Source organism: Myotis brandtii, unplaced genomic scaffold (assembly GCF_000412655.1).
Source record: "Myotis brandtii unplaced genomic scaffold, ASM41265v1 scaffold456, whole genome shotgun sequence".
In the NCBI taxonomy this organism is placed as follows: domain Eukaryota; kingdom Metazoa; phylum Chordata; class Mammalia; order Chiroptera; family Vespertilionidae; genus Myotis; species Myotis brandtii.
The window spans coordinates 5,290,212-5,296,762 of NW_005367431.1; the positions used below are offsets into that span (position 1 = coordinate 5,290,212).

At 45.4% G+C, this 6,551-nt stretch overlaps 1 pseudogene; it reads right to left on the reverse strand.

Annotated features, from left to right (window-relative positions):
- Positions 1-1,354: 1,354 nt before the first annotated feature.
- On the reverse strand, positions 1,355-3,145 carry LOC102249450 (annotated as a pseudogene).
- Positions 3,146-6,551: the final 3,406 nt, after the last annotated feature.

Genomic DNA, 6,551 nt, shown 5'->3' on the forward strand with positions numbered 1-6,551 from the left:
GGCTGAGGGCAGGTCCGGCCGCACCATGCGCCTGCCACCTCACCACAATCTGAGGCTTGCCTGTGCCTTGGGCCAGCCCTGGGTGGCTGGGGGGCTGAGGGCAGGTCCGGCCGCACCATGCGCCTGCCACCTCCCCTTTCCTCCTGGCTGGGTTGAAAGGACTGTGGGACTCTGGCGGGCTAAGGGGATTGGGCGCCGCCATCTTGTGGCTATGGGCACCGCCATCTTTGCGATTGTGTGACAGTCAATTTGCATATTCCATCTTTATTAGATAGGATTATGTATATAGATGCTGGCAGTATGGGAGAGGAGCAGGTCATCCACAAAAATCTGCTCTTCAACCCCCTATAAACTAGCTGCTTATATCAGGTAGGGCAAAGATTACATGGGGAAGTAGGCAAAAGGAATAAGAATGGGTTTAATGGTTAGAGATTACAGGCAATGTGGGCTGGGACAGGACTCCATTGTTTGGGCAACAAGGTCATTAATCTTTCCATGATAATAGGCAGTTCTCAGATGAGAATGGACCACATTCCAAGGTTGACTCCCAGGTCCCGGGGGCAAGGATGTACAACTCCCAGCCAGGTTAGAGTGTGCTTTCTTTAATCAGAACAAAACAATCATTGTTAACAGAGCAAGATTAATATTTCTTATAACTAATAGCTAGTCCCCAATATTCTATTTCTGCCCCTTACACTGGGGCACCCCAATTTCAAGAGTCAAGTTGAAGAGGGGGAACCAGCCAGCAAGGGAGACTGAGAAGGAATGTCCAGTAGAGTGTGAGGAATGTTCAATGTTATCCTTCCTAGAAGCCAAGAGAGGCAAGTATACTAGGTTCTATATTTTTTTAAAATATATTTTGTATTGATTTCAGGGAGGAAGAGAGAGGGAGAGAGATAGAAACATCAATGATGATAAAGAATCATTGATCAGCTGCCTCCTGCACACCCCACACTGGGGATCCAGCCCACAACCGGGGCATGTGCCCTGACCTCCTGGTTCATAGGTCAAGGCTCAACCAATGAGCCAAGCTGGTCAGGCCTAGGTACTATATTAATCAGGACCTAATCAAGGAAAAGAAAACAAGTCTAGGTATTTCTTCTTTCTTTCTTCCTTCCTTTCTTTCTTTTCTTTTTTTTTCTCTCCTTTCTTTCTTTCTTTCTTTTTTTTTTTTTTGAGAAACAATGTTTTTAACTTTGAGTTCTTTCAAATCACAGGTTCAGAGATGTGTAAACATGCAGTTCAATCCCACCCCCCAACCCCCACAGGGGGAAGGGGAGGAAAGAGGATTCATTCTGATATTTATAATTCCAAAAAAGCTGTAATATTGTGCTTGGAACACACAAACCAGCTATTAACTTCTTGCTACTCTAACAAATGCTAACAGTTCAGTCCAGGTTACTGTGACCTCTGACAGATCAAGGAAACAAGTTGTTTTCTCCTCTTGTAATTATAGCACATTGCCAGACACATTTGCCTTTTAATAAATGCCCTGGTACTCTGAGTTTCCCTTCCAATTCATGTAATTTCAACAGCCTGTCAAAAAAGAGCCAAGAAACAGATACTGAATTACATTCTGTTGGGTCTTTCAAACCCTCAAACTCCAGACTGTAAAAACATCTTATGTGTTTCCCACCCTGACCACCCGGCTTCTTTTCCTTACACTACAGACCACCCATAGATACAAAGCCCAGGGTGACGCTGACATAGTCTATTTGGAGCCAGTGGACAGGAGGTCGATGAGACCTGAGGAAGCACTTATGGACAGAATATAGTTCACTATGGGGTTGAAGTTCTCCAATATAAAGAAGGATGCAACAATGACCAAGACCATGAACAGGGTGCTGTTATAGAAGATGGAAAATGTTGTAGCTTCATAATCAGCAACTTCCTTCTTCTTCCACATGATTCTTTCTTCTTTTTCCTTCTGAGACATCTTTCTATTATCAGCTTCAGAAAGTTTTCGAGTCACTTCCTTGGAAACAGCATCTTTCCTCTTCTGTGCTACTTTGTGCTTGAGAACAGATTTCACATTTTTGTAGGCAAAGGCTACCCAATGAGTGCTTACAACGGTCATCACGCTCTACATAACAGCAGACTGGATAAGATCCAGATGCCATATTCGCCAGTGTAACCAGATGGGGATGGTGAACATGATGAAGGTGTTCCCAAAGAAGAGGGCAGAGGACTTGGCCAAGAGGTTGCAACTGAAATCCTGAAGGAGCAGGTCCTCCCCAGTCTATAGTTATTTCAAACTAGAAGCCTGGTGCACGATATTCGTGCATGGTGTGTGTATATGTGTGTGTGTGTGTGTGTGTGTGTGTGTGTGTGTCCTTCAGCCCAGCCTACACCCACTCCAATCTGGGATCCCTCTCACAATCCAGGACTACTGGCTCCCAACCGCTCTCCTGCCTGCCTGATTGCTCCTAACCACTTCTGCCTGCCAGCCTGATCACCCCCAACCACTCCCCTGCCAGCCTGATCGACGCCTAACTGCTCCCCTGCCAGCCAGATTGCCCCTAACTGCCCTCCCCTGCAGGGCTGGTCACCCCTAATTGCCCTCCCCTGCAGGCCTGGTCACCCCCAACTGTCCTCCTCTGCCAGCCTGGTCACCCCTCCTAACTGCCCTCTGCAGGCTTGGTCATTTCCCTACTGCCCTCCCCTGCAGGCCTGATCGCCCCCAACTGCCCTCCCCTGCTGTCCATCTTGTGTCCACATGGGGACAGCCATCTCGTGTGTTGGAGTGATGGTCAATTTGCATATTAACTCTTTATTAGATAGGATATAAAAAATAATAAAGGAACTGGCTACCAGAGTATTAGAAGTGCAGGTCCTGAGTCCTTTCCCTGCCACGGGATGTTGCTGAACAGGAGGAGCAAAGGAGAGGAGGGGAAGGGAGACTACTCAAAGATGATGAACTTCAGGAAACCATCCCACCCTGGGCTAAAGGAGCAAAAATGTTCCACAAAGCTCAGAGGCACGGAGTCCCTAAGGCTCTTGTTGGCCATTGGAGCCCAGTTGTCTGAGCAGGAACCCAGGAGCCTGCACTTGGCAGGTCATTGCTTCTGTCCCTGAAGTCACTATCCATACCCATTGTTGTCATTGTCACTAGAGCCAATGCTGTCACCACCACCAATGCTGTCATCGCTGCTTGCTCCTAGCACTGCTGCAGAAGATGCCTTCAAAATCCAGAGGCAGGAAGGGAGTTTACTCTCTCCACCTTCTACTGCAGTGGTTCTCAACCTTCCTAATGCCGCTACCCTTTAATACAGTTCCTCATGTTGTGGTGACCCCCAATTTCATTGTTACAAATTGAACATAATTAAAACATAGTGATTAATCACAAAAACAATATGTAATTATATATGTATTTTCCGATACATGAAAATGAAAGACCGCTGTTCTACTGTCTTTCATTGACAAAACCTATGCAGAAACCAGCTAGTATGAGAGCCTGGAAAATACAATTTGAGCCTTAGCCTAGCACTTAAGGGCAGATAAGGGCTGATATCAATAGGCACATGACTAGGACAGTCTACCTCTTTGGTTATTCAGCATCCTTTCTCACTCTGCTAACTATATTTAACTTTCATACAACCATTATAACAACTTCATGCTTTCCTTCCTCAGAACATGCAGTAATCCTTCCCACTAGGACTCACTCCTCTCCGTGCCCCCCTGAAAAAAAGTGAAATATGAAATCCATCTATATATTCACCTCTGGGTGATGTTAAACCCTCTTTTAGCCCAATCACAATTCCATCTAAATATTTTATACCTCAGAGACTAAATTGAAGTTAGTTAGCCATACTGCCTTCATCTTATATTGTTCTTGTTTATAAACATTTCATAGCTCTTCATTATCTTCAGAGTAAAGTCAAAACCCCATTGCTTGGAGTATAAGGACCTCCAAGCTAGACCTAACTTCCTTTTATAACTTCCCACGACTCTAACTAGCTGGCTCCATATTTTATTTCCCAAACATAACTCGTACATTGTCCCCCCAAGCTTTTGAGCTTATCATTCCCCCACCCAACATGCATTCTTTATTTCTTTTTCTTTTCTGCCTCCTCTCCTCCAAGCCTGCCCAATTTTCAGGGCATGGCTCAGTTTCAATTCCTCCACACAGCCCTCTCCCAAAGGCACCGGACCTCAGGACTCTTTCCACTATCTGAACTCCTCTAGTCTATGCCACTGACAGAGACCAGCTACCCTACCTGCCCCCTCCCCCCGCCCCCCCTAGTGGCATATAGCCTCCCACATATCCACTTACTGGCTGATACCTGACTATGGAAGACAGGGAAAATGAATTGGCAATGCATAGCTGGCTATTAATTTGAAACCCAAAGCACTTAATGCCCAATATCAGCTTCCTGTAGCCTCCCATAGGCCCCACTATGTCTCTGCCTATTTGCTTCTGAATTATACTTTGAAGTTTGTCAATTCTCCCTAGCAAACTTTAAAGGAGTTCAGTCGGCCTCTAGAGACACTGTTCTCAGATTACTGCCTAGCAACCTGTCTGATGGTATTAGGAAACCTCCCAGCTAGCCAGCTAATATCAAGTCAAAGACAGAAGCAAACAAAATGCGTTCAAAGGCATGTTGCTCAACAGGAATTGCTTGCCCTGAGAGAAAACTTGTAGGATACTGAAGTGCAAAGACCCAGAACTAAACAAATTTTGCTTAGCCATTCTGAGTCTGTTCCTGACCAGGATAAGAAGAAGCCAAGCACCTATAAATCTTCCTTCCTATGGAGGTTTTAAGATATGGTTCAGAATGCCAACTCCTACCAACAAAGATAATTGTTCATGAGCACAAAAGGCAATTAGCAAAGAACCTAGCAACATGGTGCTTGTCCCAGTTCTGCGCTGGATGAAGTATGTCCCTTTCCCTCTTTGGATCTCAAGCTCCTCATCTGAAAAATGAGCAAGTTTAAACTACATAATCTCCAGGGGCGCTTCCCGTCGTAAAATCTGAAGACATCTTTAACTGTTTTCTGTTCTTGTTACTAAACATCTGATTATGCATTGAAGACTATTAATCATATGTTATCCTCAGGGCTACCACATATGACTATTTGGGTTGTACAAAGAGCAAACCCAGAGGGCGCCATTCGCATTGTAGTCTGTGTAAACGATACCCTCATGTTGGGTGGTGCACGACTTGGACATCCATATATAGCCGTGGTTCTCAACCTTCCTAATGCCGCGACCCTTTAATACAGTTCCTCAGGTTGTGGTGACCCCCAACCATAAAATTATTTTTGTTGCTACTTCATAACTGTAATTTTGCTACTGTAAACAATATGTAATTATATATGTGTTTTCCGATGGTCTTAGGTGACCCCTGTGAAAGGGTCGTTCGACCCCCAAAGGGGTTGCGACCCACAGGTTGAGAACCTCTGATACATAACATCCTTGATTATTCTCTTCAATTTTGTAAATATTTAATGTTTGTGGGGGTTTTTTACATTTTATTTTCTTAATACCCATTGTTTCCTGGTCTTGGGTGTCTACCAAAAGAGATGAAACTATATTAATATTTGATACTGAGCAAAGTACTCTTTTACTGATTAACTCTAGTGGACATGAAATGAGTTTGATAACGTTAATACAATCTATTTATTGATCACCTACCATGCGCAAGACACTACATACGTTGCTACATTTAATCCTTATGAAATTCCATGAGGTAGAAATCATTATCCTTATCTTTAGGTGAGAAAGTTGAGGCTCAGGGAAACTAAGGAACACGAGATTCATAGCCATAGCCAGAAAGTGGTTGAGATGAGGATTCAAACGTACCTCTGACTCCAAAGCTCATTCTCTTTCCAGTCCACTGTCTATCAGAACACTTTCTATATGCTCTGTAATCTCTCTCCGGCTTGACACTCTTGTGACATCATTGAACAAATGCAAATAGTTAGAACATTCAAGTGACTGGAAGCAGACATAGTGTAGCATAAGCATGCTGGAAGGAAAGACAGCACTCACAAATTTCCATCCTGATGTTGTCACTCACCAGAGATGTGCTTACCTCCCTATGGGCCTTAGTGCTGTCATTGTCAAAGAGGGGTGATGTCTTGGGGACTTTTTAGGATATTCAAGTACCAGCAAAGAGTTCATTAGTCTTTTTGGCTCAACTAAACTTTTGTACGACTCTTATGGCCACTTCGGCCACCAAGAAGAGTTCCCTCTGTTCCCTGCTTTTTTGTGCCTTCCAAAGGCCATTCCTGTACACCCCTCAAGACCCCAGATCTGAGAGCTTATTCCATACTAGAGGCCCGGTGCATGAAATTTGTGCACGGGGCTTGGGGGCGACCCCTCAGCACAGCCTGCATCCTCTCCAATCTGGGACATCCCTCTCACAATCCTGGACTGCTGGCTCCTAACCACTCGCCTGCCTGCTGGCCTGATCGCCCCTAACTGCCCCCCCTGCTGTCCTGGTCGCCCCTAACTGCCCCCCCCCACCGGCCTGGTCGCTTTTTACTGCCGCCCCTGCTGGCCTGGTCGCCCCTCACAGCCCCCCCCCCCCCCCCCCGGTTGCCCCCCG